This window comes from Gopherus evgoodei, chromosome 3, assembly GCF_007399415.2.
Source record: "Gopherus evgoodei ecotype Sinaloan lineage chromosome 3, rGopEvg1_v1.p, whole genome shotgun sequence".
In the NCBI taxonomy this organism is placed as follows: Eukaryota; Metazoa; Chordata; order Testudines; family Testudinidae; genus Gopherus; species Gopherus evgoodei.
The window spans coordinates 218676680-218691402 of NC_044324.1; the positions used below are offsets into that span (position 1 = coordinate 218676680).

The window sequence follows — 14723 nt, forward strand, 5'->3', positions numbered from 1 at the left end:
TGCCATGAAATCCAGTGGGTCCAGATCTGCTGCTGGGCTGAACACCCATCACTCCAACTGATCCCCCCAGGAGCTGCCATTGTTCCAGCCCCATGAAAGGCAGACCCCTGTTGCGGTATGGGGAGGTGCATTGAGGCTGAGGGGAATGTGCTGAAATTGTGGAGGTCTGGGTCTATGCTCTGAGTCTCAGATCCAGTCAGGCACATTATAGTAAGACAAGCGTTTTGAGGAGCCCTCTTGAAAACAAGTCTATGAATTCATCCTGCAGCCTTCAGGGGCATTGCTCACTGCCTGCTGCTTTGATTTAAATGTTCTGACAGAAGGAGACATTTTAATAAGAAAAAATAAGTTTGATATAGTCTCTTTTTCATTAGTCAGCATCTGTACTGACATCCATAAATGGGTACCTAGATAGCTGGAACCTAGCTGTGTTCTGCAATGATTTTACAACAGTATTTCCGTACAATCAAGTTGGATTTTGACCTTTATCCTGCTAGAAAATGCTATGTAGAGTGGAACGGAGCATTCAAAATATCCTAGCCACCTGGTTACTCATAATGATGTTTTGAAAGTCAGTTTAAGTGAAAGATGGACGTTTAAAACATCAGAGAAACAATGTGATAAAACTATGAGTTTCTTTCTGCGATTGTTCTACTTATCTAATCTGTGCTTCTGACTGAGTGAACCAAATGTTGATTATACAGAAAATATTTGCAGTTACAAGTAACTATATAGTAGAGAGAGAGAGAGAATGTATTTTTCTTGCTTTTAGGTCAATAGGCAACTGTATTCAGTGCTGACATGGTTTTATGGGTACTTTCCTTGGGTAGATTTCAGCCTTTTTCAAATGAAGTGCTTCCTGAGGGTAAGAAATTGCCATTAATTGAGAGTAATGCTTTTTACCACCCCACTACCCCCAAGGATTATAAGGGTTTATAAGACTGCAGTTGTGGAGTAAGTTTTAGGATCCAAGTGATGGATAGGACTAGAAGCGTCTAAACCCCTGTCATAAACAGATAGCTAAGGGTTAATGTCTCTTTCACCTGAAGCACCTGACCAGAGGACCAATCAGGAAACTGGATTTTTTCAACTCTGGGTGGAGGGAAGTTTGTGTCTGAGTCTTTGTTTTCTGTCTGCCTGCTTTCTCTGAGCTTTGGAGAAGTAATTCTGCTTTCTAATCTTCTGTTTCCAAGTTGTGAGTACCAAAGAGTTTGTTTCTTTTGTATTTACATGAATATAGTGCTGAAGTGCTTTAATTTGTATTCTTTTTAAATAAGGCTGTTTATTCAATATTCTTTTAAGCAATTGACCCTGTATTTGTCACCTTAATGCAGAGAGACTATTTGTATGTATTTTTCTTTCTTTCTTTCTTATATAAAGCTTTCTTTTAAGACCTGTTGAAGTTTTCTTTACTGGGAAACTTCAGGGAAGTTGAGTCTGTACTCACCAAGGAATTGGTGGGAGGAAGGAGTCAGAGGGAGATCTGTGTGTGTTGGATTTGTTCGCCTGACTTTGCATACCCTCTGGGTTGGGGGGGTGGGAAGGGAGATTGACTCGGTGATTCTGGTTTCCAGGACTGGGAACGGAGAGGGGGAGTCACTCTGTTTGGATTCGCAGCGCTTGTGTCTGTGTATCTCTCCAGGAGCACCTGTAGGGGGGGGAAGGGGAAAAGGATTATTTCCCTTTGTTGTGAGACTCAAGGGATTTGGGTCTTGGGGTCCAGGGAAGGTTTTTCAGGGGGACCAGAGTGCCCCAAAACACTCTAATTTTTTGGGTGGTGGCAGCAGTACCAGCTCCAAGCTGGTAACTAAGCTTGGAGGTTTTCATGCTAACCCCCATATTTTGGACGCTAAGGTCCAAATCTGGGACTAAAGTTATGACATGAGTGGCAGCGGTTATGGGATAGAAAGAATCCAGAAGCCAGTAGGAATATTTTATTTTTCTTTTCTCTGCTAGGGGCTTTTTAGCAGAGAGAAACAGTTTGGTTTTAAAAGGGAACCAAAGAGAATTTTTTTTCTGCTCTCTCTGGCAGTTTGTGGCTTGCATATTAAGCAAGAACCCATTAAGGGGCTATTAAGAGTCTTTTGTGACAATAGCACTCCCATTGAGAGTCATTACCAGCACTATATACATGCAAATAAAGTGGTTTTTCTAGTTTACGCTAGAGGAAGAAAAGGAAATAAGCACTGTTGCTAGGCAGACCCCAGGAGGCAACAGAGCCTGCAGTTCAGAAGATAAACACCGGAGGGCACCCCAACACAAGATAACAGGAACCATGCCTTCCAATACCAAAATGGAGGCCGAAGAACAAATCAAAGAAGCTGAACACAGGCGACAACTGGAAAAAAGACAAAAAGAGGTGGAGCTGAAAGAAAAGGAAGAAAGCATCAAACTGGCAGCCTACCAAAGAGAACAGGCAGCCAAAGAGGCAGCACACAAAAGAAAACTAGAAGAAGAAGAGGTGGCCCACCGAAGGAAACAAGCAGAAGAAGAGGTGGCCCACAGAAGGAAACAAGAAGAAGAAGAGGCGGCCCACCGCCGAGACATGGAAAAACAACAAAAAGAGATGGAACTCCAGAGGGAAGCCCACCGACAGGCCATGGAATTAGAAAAGGCTAAGCAAAACACAGCCAACCCTAACAACCCTGCGCCAATTATCGTTCCACAGCACAGGAAATTTCCCACCTACAAGGCAGGTGATGACACCGAGGCCTTCTTGGAAAATTTTGAAAGAGCCTGTCTTGGGTACAGCATCCCTGAAGACCAGTACATGGTAGAATTGAGGCCACAGCTTAGTGGACCTTTAGCAGAGGTGGCAGCTGAAATGCCTAAGGAGAACATGAACGACTATAAACTTTTTCAAACCAAGGCCAGATACAGAATGGGGATAACCCCAGATCATGCTCGTCGGCGTTTCAGAACCCAAAAGTGGAAACCAGATGTGTCATTTCCCAAACACGCCTACTACGTTGGGAAAAATTATGAGGCCTGGATATCAGGACACAATGTTAAAACCTTGGAAGAACTGCACCTCCTCATACAAATGGAGCAGTTCTTGGATGGTGTTCCTGAGGACATAACACGGTACCTACAAGATGGCAAACCCAAAAATCTCGCTGAGGCGGGGGAGATTGGAGCCAGATGGATGGAAGTGGCAGAAAGCAAGAAAGCTACGGTCAAGGGGAACGAATACCCCAGGGGGCACACCGACCATAAACCCTACAACCGAGGACAGCCAAAGACCCCACATACAACCCAAGTCAAGCCACAGATGCCCTATTCGTCCACCTCACCAGTCTCCAGTAACTCACCTCGGCCCAGTGACCCATCAGATGGAAGATGCTTTAAGTGTAATGAACTGGGACATATCAAGGCCAACTGTCCAAAGAACACCATGCGAGTGCAATTCATTACACCACCATCACACCAAAGATCCCCAGGCCCAGATGCCTCTCAAATACCCTTGGAGCGAAGGGAAAATTTGAGAGTGGGCGGAAAGAAGATTACTGCGTGGAGAGACACGGGGGCACAAGTGTCAGCTATCCACCAATCCTTCGTTGACCCCAAATTCATCAACCCAAAGGCCAAAGTGACAATTTACCCCTTCATGTCACAAGCTGTAGACTTGCCTACAGCTGAACTACCTGTCCAGTACAAAGGCTGGTCAGGAATGTGGACTTTTGCAGTCTATGACAATTATCCTATCCCCATGCTACTGGGGGAAGACTTGGCCAACCAGGTGAAGCGGGCCAAGAGAGTGGGAATGGTTACACGTAGCCAAACCAGGCAAGCTTCCAGACCCATTCCTGTTCCTGAGCCGTCCACAGAGGCCCCGTCTGTGTTACCAGAGACCCAGACAGAGGTAGTGGACCCGGATTCCATGCCAACCACTGAAACAGCCACAGCACCTCCAGTCCCAGGCCTGGAACTGGAACAGCAACCCGCACCAGCAAATGCAACCACATCTTCAAACTCAACGCCAGAGGGCGCCAGCGAGCCAGAACTGGCAGAAGCAACATACATCCATACCCAAAAGGCTCAGCCAGAGCCTGAAATACCCTCAGGTGCACCAGTGGAGAGCGGTTCACCAGCAACGGAAACCACCCCATCACCTACATTGCTTCCAGAGGGACCAAGCCCAAGTCCACAGTCTGAGAAAGAACTGGTGACCCCAGCCTCAAGGGAACAGTTCCAGACTGAGCAGGAAGCAGATGACAGCCTTCAGAAAGCGTGGGCGGCGGCACGGAGCACCCCACCGCCTCTCAGCTCTTCTAATCGATCCCGGTTTGTTATAGACCAAGGACTTTTATACAAGGAGATTCTTTCTGGTGGACACCGGGAAGAATGGCAGCCGCAAAAACAGTTGGTGGTTCCGACTAAGTACCGGGGGAAGCTCTTAAGCTTAGCCCATGATCATCCCAGTGGCCATGCTGGGGTGAACAGAACCAAGGACCGGTTGGGGAAGTCCTTCCACTGGGAGGGGATGGGCAAGGACGTTGCCAAGTATGTCCGGTCTTGTGAGGTCTGCCAAAGAGTGGGAAAACCCCAAGACCAGGTCAAGGCCCCTCTCCAGCCACTCCCCATAATTGAGGTCCCATTTCAGCGAGTAGCTGTGGATATTCTGGGTCCTTTCCCAAAAAAGACACCCAGAGGAAAGCAGTACGTACTGACTTTAGTGGACTTTGCTACCCGATGGCCGGAAGCAGTAGCTCTAGGCAACACCAGGGCTAACACTGTGTGCCTGGCCCTAACAGACATCTTTGCCAGGGTAGGTTGGCCCTCCGACATCCTTACAGATTCAGGGTCTAATTTCCGAATTCAGTAGTTAAAAAGTGTTCTTAAACTGTAGTAGTCTGTTAGTTATATACTTAGTGGTATATGTAAAGGTGCATGTGTTGTATTAATCTGTTTATTTTCAAGTTCTAGAAGGAAATCGCCGCCAGTGAGCTTCCCCACTGTCTGCAATTTGGGGGGCGTGTCGTAAACAGATAGCTAAGGGTTAATGTCTCTTTCACCTGAAGCACCTGACCAGAGGACCAATCACGAAACCGGATTTTTTCAACTCTGGGTGGAGGGAAGTTTGTGTCTGAGTCTTTGTTTTCTGTCTGCCTGCTTTCTCTGAGCTTTGGAGAAGTAATTCTGCTTTCTAATCTTCTGTTTCCAAGTTGTGAGTACCAAAGAGTTTGTTTCTTTTGTATTTACATGAATATAGTGCTGAAGTGCTTTAATTTGTATTCTTTTTAAATAAGGCTGTTTATTCAATATTCTTTTAAGCAATTGACCCTGTATTTTGTCACCTTAATACAGAGAGACCATTTGTATGTATTTTTCTTTCTTTCTTATATAAAGCTTTCTTTTAAGACCTGTTGAAGTTTTCTTTACTGGGAAACTTCAGGGAAGTTGAGTCTGTACTCACCAGGGAATTGGTGGGAGGAAGGAGTCAGAGGGAGATCTGTGTGTGTTGGATTTATTCGCCTGACTTTGCATACCCTCTGGGTTGGGGGGGGGGAAGGGAGATTGACTCGGTGATTCTGGTTTCCAGGACTGGGAACGGAGAGGCGGAGTCACTCTGTTTGGATTCGCAGAGCTTGTGTCTGTGTATCTCTCCAGGAGCACCTGTAGGGGGGGGAAGGGGAAAAGGATTATTTCCCTTTGTTGTGAGACTCAAGGGATTTGGGTCTTGGGGTCCCCAGGGAAGGTTTTTCAGGGGGACCAGAGTGCCCCAAAACACTCTAATTTTTTGGGTGGTGGCAGCAGTACCAACTCCAAGCTGGTAACTAAGCTTGGAGATTTTCATGCTAACCCCCATATTTTGGACGCTAAGGTCCAAATCTGGGACTAAAGTTATGACATGTAAAGTTATGACAGCCCCAACTGCTGCAAACACCTAGAGACTTAACTCTAGCCTGCGAGTAGTCTCCTTGATTTAAAGAGGACTACTCATGAGTAAAGATAAGCATGTACGTGTTTCCAGGATCAGGGCCTAAGCATCTTCCTTAAACAACTGAGCTGAGGCTGTTTTTTAAAGACAGCACTATTGAATTACTATGGCATGTTCTGAGCACAAATTTACTCCTGGGACAAACAAGTATTTACGTGTTTTATTTGTGTTACAGTAGACGTTGGGGATCTAATTTCCTACACTTCTTAACAGAACATTATCCAATATTCTTTTCATCTTAAAAGCTGAATCGTTTTGCTTGTAAGCAGTTTAAAGTCTTACAAAATGTATGAAACAGCCATTTGACATGGACTGTGTTGGTATATAGCTACAAGATATCATAACGCCTGATGGCTGAAGCGGGCTAGGGGCAATTCTGAGCCGTGGTCAAATGTGTGTGAGTGGTAGGGTTGCCAATTTTGGTTGGATATATTCCTGGAGGTTTCATCACATTACATAATCTTTGATTCCTGGAGATTCCAGGACGATCGTGGAGGGTTGGCAACCCTCGCACTGGTTGGGTAGCCAGGAGGTCAGTCAGTATTGGTAGCACTCTGGGGCAATGGCCGGAGTTCTGACAGCGGTTGGTAGCCGGGAGATCCAATTCAAGGTGGCAGATCTGTTGGTTAAGAAGGTGAGGGCAGCAAGGTAGGTCGGGTGAGGCAGCAACCAGTAGGCAATGGCCTGCTGCTCAAACAGCTTCCTTTCTGTTGGAGTCTTTCTATAGTCTAGGAATCCAGTGAGAATGCTGTCTGTCCAGCCAAACAGGAGCCTGGGGTGGGGCTGCAGGCCTTGAGCCCTAAGGTTGTTGACCAAGGGCAACGGTTCAACATGCTGTTAACACATAGGCTAGGGATGATGCCTAGGGACCCAGCTTATTGGGGTTCTGTAGCAGGGTCCTGAAAGATAGAGAGAAAATATGCTGCAAGGAGAGAGGTAGTGAAAGGAACTTGGAAAAGTGAGTCATGTAAATTAAAAGGTAACTTATTCATTTAGTCAGAAAAGCCACTTTTGGAAACTGCAAAAAAATCCTAATCAAGTTCAAGTATGTGGTATTTTATGGGGGGCTAAAAATGGAGGCTGAGATTTACAAAAAAGTTACTTTAAGGAAAATCTCACCCATAAATTTGAAATGTTACATTGAATTTTTTTAAAGAAAAAATTTAACTGTACATATAGTTTCTGTGTCAGCCTGAGAACGAAGTATCCTGAGGAGTCGAGTTTCACATACAGGTATTACAGCCTTTGTTTGGCTTTTAAGTATGTGAGTTCACGCAGCGGCCAAGAACGTGAGGAAGTGTTTAACAGGACTAGTAGGTGTCCTCCAACCCGTCACACAGCTCTGCCACTGCACTTGAATCCTGATTGGCTGCAATCCTGCTCTTGGATTGGTTCTATTCAGGCTGAAAGAATGACATTACTAAAGTATGTGGCACTTTTGGATTGTGAACCAAGGAAGAGTAAAATAAAACCACCACTCTCATTTTTACATCTAAGTAAGGGCCCAATTCAGGAGAGCACTTACAATTTTAATTGGACTTAAGCATATGCTTAAGTAAGTTCCTGTCTTAGGGATGCCTGGAAATGGGGTCTAAATGAGGGTTTGAATTTAATTTGGGGGGTAAAAACTGGTGTACTTATTCCCTAGCTCTGGAACCATTACACTGCCTTACGTTTAATCTCTGCATACTTTGAGACCCTTTTTAAGAGTGCAGTTCTCACAGTGGATAAGGATCAGTGCAACTTAATTAAAGGTTGTCCTTGCCTTTCCCTTCTCTTCACTAGGAAATACCTCACTGAAGTGTTTGTTTGCTCTTTACTGGCTTAGTTCCAGCCCCATATGCCCTCCATTTTAATTTTTCATAGTTCTTAGCTTTGGTATTTTTGTCCACCTTGTTTAGACTTTCGTGGGTCCATTATGTCTTTTCATTTCAAACTCTTCTCCAGCACTGTCAAAGACTTGCTCCTAAATCCATATTTAGCCACACAAATAAGTCACCTGATTTTCAGTGATTTCATTTTCAACTCCCATTGAAGTCAAATGGAATTTCCAGGTGCTCAGCGTTACCTCTTTAAGTGGCTAAACTATAGATTTGGGAACTTAATCAGAATCGCCCACTTTAGATCATTCTTGCTAGGACAAGGGTAATCAATCACATGTTTCAAGACTCATCACCACAAAGGGGAGGAAGGAATTTTTTCCAGGTGTATTATGGGGTCGTCATTATGTCATCTTTGCAAGTACCAGGTAGAAGCAGGACTCTGCACTTTATGTTCCAATGGTCTTATCCAGCATGGGAAATCCTATGTTCCTTCTACATTAGGGATATTTGTCTTTTACCAGATCTGTTCCTCCTTTTTTCCTATCTATATCCGCTGCTTTCTCTCTCTCATAACAGTGAAGATCTAAGTTCATCTAGTTCTGTAACTTTTAGATTGGGTTACAGCTGGCTATAGGATGAACCCAGATTTTTCTCTTGGAGAAAGAGATTCAACGCCTTCTTGCTGTAGTGTATAATGCTGTCTTAGTCTCTTGTTTGTGTTTGCCCCTGTATTTATGAGTTCTCATAATATTTGTGGGTAAAGAAAATTATTGACAGTTAAAATGCAATTAGCCTAACTCTCAACCCTCCAAGGCCAAAATTGGTTGCACAAATCTTTTAACATCTATCGTAAAGATTCTAAGGATACGTCTACACTACGGGATTATTCCGATTTTACATAAACCAGTTTTATAAAACAGATTGTATAAGGTCGAGTGCATACGGCCACACTAAGCACATTAATTCAGCGGTGTGCGTCCATGGTCCGAGGCTAGCGTCGATTTCCAGAGCGTTGCACTGTGGTAGCTATTCTGTAGCTATCCCATAGTTCCCGCAGTCTCCCCCAGCCCTTGGAATTCTGGGTTGAGATCCCAGTGCCTGATGGGGCAAAAATCATTGTCGCGGTGGTTCTGGGTAAATGTCATCACTCATTCCTTCCTCTGGGAAAACAATGGCATACAATCATTTCGCGCCCTTTTTCCCTTGATTGCCCTGGCAGACGCCATAGCACGGCAACCATGGAGCCCGTTCAGGTTTTTTTTTACTGTCACCGTATGTGTACTGGGTGCCGCGAACAGAGGCGTTACTGCAGCGCTACACAGCAGCATTCGTTTGCTTTTGCATGATAGCAGAGACGGTTATCAGTCGTTCTGTACTGTCTGCTGCCATTGTAAATTGGCAGTAAGATGACGGTAATCTGTCGTTCTGTACTGTCTGCTGCTATCATGGGTGCCCCTGGCTGAGGTCGGCTGGGGGCGCAAAGGCAAAACTGGGAATGAATCCCCGAGTCAATCCCTCCTTTATGGTTTCTAAAAATAGAGTCAGTCCTGCCTAGAATATGGGGCGAGTGTGCTAGAGAACCAGTGTATCAGAGAGCACAGCTACTCCATGTCAGATCCCGCAGAAATGATGAGCTACATGCCATTCACGGGGGGTGTCCCTGCAACAACCCCACCCGTTGCTTCCCTCCTCCCCCAACCTTCCTGGGCTACCGTGGCAGTGTCCCCCCCATTTGTGTCATGAAGTTATAAAGAATGCAGGAATAAGAAACAGTGACTTGTTAGTGAGATAAAATGAGGGGGAGGCAGCCTCCCAGTGCTATGACAGTCCAGGCAGGACATTAAGTGGTGCGGAGGAGAGGAGCCCAGCATGCCGCTGCTATGATAGTCCAGGCAGGACAGAATCTTTTCTTTACACAGGAAAGGGAGGGGGCTGATGGAGCTCAGACCCCAGTTGCTATGATGAGGATGGTTACCAGCCGTTCTGTCCCATCTACTGGGAATGACCAGGAATCATTCCTATTTTTACCTAGGCGCCCCCGGCCGACCTCACCTGAGGCAAGCCAGGAGCACTCATGGGCTGATGGTGACGACGGATATCAGTCATATTGTACCATCTGCCACCAGGGAGGGGAGAGGAGCGGATACTGCTCTTCACTGCTGTAGCATCGCGTCTACCACCAGCATTCAGTAGACATAGGGTGACACTGAAAAAAGTCAAGAAACGATTTCTTTCCCTTTTCTTTCACGTGGCGGGGGGGGAGTAAATTGACGATCTATTCCCTGAACCACGCCGGACAATGTGTTTGAACCTACAGGTATTGGGAGCTCAGCCAAGAATGCAAATACTTTTTGGAGACTGCTGGGGACTGTGGGATAGCTGGAGTCCTCAGTACCCCCTCCCTCCCTCCATGAGCGTCCATTTGAGTCTCTGGCTTCCCGTTACGCTTGTCACGCAGCACTGTGTAGCCTGTAGATTTTTTTTTCAAGCGCTTTGGCATTTCATCTTCTGTAACGGAGCTTTGATAGAACAGATTTGTTTCCCCATACAGTGATCAGATCCAGTATCTCCCGTATGGTCCATGCTGGATCTCTTTTTGGATTTGGGACTGCATCGCCACCCGTGCTGATCAGAGCTCCACGCTGGGCAAACAGGAAATTAAAATCAAAATTTCGCGGCACTTTTCCTGTTTACCTGGCCACTGCATCCGAGTTGAGATTGCTGTCCAGAGCAGTCACAGTGGTGCACTGTGGGATACCGCCCGGAGGCCAATACCGTCGATTTGCAGCCACACTAACCCTAATCCGATATGGTAATACCAATTTCAGCACTACTCCTCTTGTTGGGGAGGAGTACAGAAACCAATTTAAAGAGCCCTTTATATCAATATAAAGGGCCTCGTAGTGTGGACGGGTACAACGTTAAATCGGTTTAACGCTGCTAAAATCGGTTTAAACGCGTAGTGTAGACCAAGCCTTAGTCAAGTACACAACAAAGATAATGGTGAGGGAAGCTTGAAATGATGCTGGATTTGTTTTTAAACCATGTATAAAGTGTTCTGTACTCTGGATTCAAGATTCAGCATTCTTGATGTTAATAATTTACAGTAATATCTGGTGAGTTAATGCCAGGCTTGTCTGGGATAGAAGAATGTCTTGATCTGAAATGAGTGACTTATCTTGGAATCAGGCTGAGTGGAGCACTACTGTATGGAAATGAAGGGAAAAACAATGGTGCTAAATGTTTCCTAGAAAGAAATGCAGCAAAACACACATCTCTTGGAAACAGGTACATTGGAGAATTTTCTTTCTCTGCTTACCTGCAGAGGGTGCATTTTATATCTCATATCACTTAGGCCTGGGTTGTGCATTTGCAACCATGTGTAACAGGTAGCACATAGCCATGCTATCCCAGGAGCATCATGGGAAAGCAATCTTGACTCCAAGAGGATAATGCCCCTTTGCTCCAAGGAGACAGTAATCTACTAGCCTGGACCAGTAGCAGATTACTACCCTACTTCCTAGTCCAGCTCATCTTTGCTGGCCTGTGCACTGGGAGTAGAGACAAGGCTACATCTACTCTCCACTCGTTTGCGTGGTAGAGAAGATTGAGTGCGCAACACCTGCTTACCCTGCGCACCCAGATCCAAAGTCCGGGGTGGCCATGTAGGGGAATGGGCATAGAAATTTAGGGCTGAAAGGAACCTTGAAGTCATCAGTCCAACTCCTGTACTGAGGCAGAACTAAGCAAACACAGACCATCTCCGCCAGGTGCTTGTCCTACCTGTTCTTAAAAACCTCCAATGCTGGGGATTCCACAGCCTCCCTTGGAAGCCTATTCCAGGGCTTAACTGCCCTTAGAGTTAGAAACTTCTTCCTAATATCTAACTTAAATCTTCCTTGCTACGCATTAATCCAATTAATTCTTGTCCTACCTTCAGTGGACATGGAGAACAAGTGATTACCATCTTCTTTATAACAGCCCATAATGTATCTGAAGACTGTTTATCTCTCTCTCTCTCTCACTCACTCACACACACACACTGCCAAATCTTCTTTTCTCAATACTAAATCTGCCTTGTTTTTTAACTTTTTCTCATAGGTGAGGTTTCCTTGTAGATCAAGTTAACCTTCAAGCATTTTTGTTGCTCTCCTCTGGACTCTTGCCAATTTGTCCACATCTTTCCTGAAGTGTGGCACCCAGAACTGAGCACAGTACTCCAACCAAGGCCTCACCTGTGCTGAGTAGAGTGGGATAATTGCCTTACATACGACACACATTCTGACACCCCAGAGTGATGTCAGACTCTTTCGCAACTGCGTCGTTGTGAACTCCTATTTAATTTGTGATCCATTCTAACCTCCAGATTTTTGTCAGCAGTCCTACTACCTAGCCAGTTAGTCACCATTTTGTAGTGGTGCATTTGATATTTCCTTCCTAATGGCAATACTTTTCACTTGTTTTTTATTGAATTTCATCGTGTTGATTGCAGAACAATTCTCCAATAACTCCCCATCATGCCCCTTCACAGCCATCTAAGCCAGGCCACGACCTAGCCCTTTACTCATAGCCCAGGGTGGAGTGTAACCAGTGGGCAAACTTGCTGAATGGAAAAATGGGGGGGGACTCACAACAATCTCCTAATGTAAAACTCTTTCCCCAGGGCTGGGTACTAACCAGCTAGAGCTTTTCCAGCTCCAACAATCGGAAGGGGAAAGGTCACCCCCTTCCTTGCTATTGTGGAGAGACCCATTCTAGGACTTCCCTGACACTCATTCTCTCATCTGCTGCACTTTCCTCAGAGTCGAGGAGCCTTCTATTTAGCTTTCTGCAGGTCACATGCTTGCTCCAAAGTCATGTAACCAGCAACTACAACCCTGAGTTTTATAAAGGGCAGTAACAGGCACATTGGAGCATGTATATGGGCCCCAAGGCTTAGAACCATCTTACAGAGGGGTTGGGCCCCCAACTCCCAGTAACATTCCATGGGCATTGGGCATTCAACTCCCCTTTGGAAATCTCTCCCTTATTCAGAATGGCCACTGGACATGTTCTCCTCAGAAAAAGCTGGAGCCTGGATTCTGTGTGGAGCTGGTGTTTAGGCCCTATTTATCAATTTGTGCTGTGTCTGTCTTGGACCATCTTTTTCAAAGCACCATCATTTTGAAAGATGTTTGATCTGTGCTGCCTATGGAGGGTTGAGCCAGTTTCTAACAGTCTCTGCTGGCAGTTGACAGCTGTCCATAGATAGGAGACAATCACTGAGCAGGAAAAACCGAGGTGTATGTATTAATCTGTTTTACAGTGTCAATATCTTTGTGTACTCTTCATCTCCTAGCACACATGATGGACGGAAACAGTGATTTCCACTGGGCCGGGGATTCAGTTTCATCACCACTTTACCTCGCTTCACCTCAGTGGTAATTTTGAGTATTTAATGATTATGTCATTTGAGCATAAGAGCCAGTAATAGTTAACATACATTTACTACTCACCTACTTCAGCAATCACTTATCCGACTCTTTGGCATCATTAAAGTACACGTGTGATGCAATACGTACTCTATAGGGAAACTTAATTCCATGTGGGACTACAGATTTATTTTTTTTAACTGCACAAAAATTGCACCATCATGGAAATCTGCCTCATTTAATAAGTGGCTCCACTGCTGTTGTTAATTGCTGTTAGTTCTTTTGCAACAGTGCGTGACTGAACAGAGACATCTAGGGGTATGGTTCCAGAGAAATATAGCCAGGCAACGTTTGCTGATGTCAGTGGAACTCAGAGGGTAACTCTCTACACAAAGAAATGAAACTATACTATACTCACCCTCCTCGCTGAATGACTGGAGCTGCTTGTTTAGCTCATGCGTAGCTCTGCATCTCTTGTGCCTCTGAAACCCCAGCCTCATTCCTATTCCTCTTACTCCCTTTTCAGTTGAAAGTTTTTAGTAAGGTCTCTGAAGTCTCAGCTTTTTCTTGAAAGGCCTTTGTTGCAGGTATGATGCCATTTGGAATCAGCATGAACCTCTGAGATAATGAGGAATTGGCTGGATGGAGAAGTATATGAAAGAGCTCTCCTGACTGAGTTGCTCCTAACTGGATTTATAAGCTTTTCCGGACATAATCTGCCCTCTATTTGCATGGGAAACTTCTGTTGCTGTTCAGGGAAGGTGTATGCATGTATCAAAGACAATATATGGCCCTTAGCTTGAAGAGCATGTTAATTATTTAGCCCTTCTGATAGCTGACATTTCTCTGTGCTGCAATGGGGTGTACATGTTCTTTGGCACCAGGGGAAGGGGCTTGAAAGCCATGATTCAGCCCCCTTCCAGTGCTGCCCAGGTGGGAAGATCCAGTGAGCCAGAGAGTAATTGGGCACTTGGGAGTAAAATAAGCCCAGAGTTGGCTTCTAGAGTCTCATCTGTGAGTGCCTGCCTGAGCCAAAAGTAACTGGGGACATATCTAGCCTTCCAATCTGCACCTGAGTGAGGAAGGTGCAGCAAAGCCAGCAAAGTGAGGGCTGAAAGCCTTAAAGAAGGTGCTGAATAGGTCTGGGTGAGGGGGTTGAACAGGAGCTGGAATCAAGATCTCTGGAACATAAGTTGTTCTTTTCATATTATTTTGTATTTACGGACCATTAAGCTGCAGGGGGGATGTGGTTATGGACAGGAGCAGTGCCAGGGTTTTTGGTGCCCTAGGCGCAAGGCCGGCTCTAGCCATTTTGCCGCCACAAGCACAGCGGCACGCCGCGGGGTGCGCTCTGCCGCTTGCAGGTCCCGTGGCTCCGGTGGACCTGCCGCAGCAGGCCTGAGGGAGGTCCACCGAAGCCACCTACTGCCCTCCTGCGTTCCTGGTCGGAGCCAGCCCTGCCTAGGCAGGGGTCCTTCCCACGCTCCCGGTTGGCAGCAATTCTGCGGCAGGGGGGTCCTTCTGCGCTCCCGGTCTTTGGGGCACTTA

At 45.8% G+C, this 14723-nt stretch overlaps 1 protein-coding gene across 2 annotated transcripts in view; it reads left to right on the top strand.

The window, feature by feature from the left end:
* Positions 1–14723, top strand: part of SLC24A3 (solute carrier family 24 member 3) — a 355771-nt gene that overhangs the window by 97960 nt on the left and 243088 nt on the right. The window lies entirely within an intron of this gene.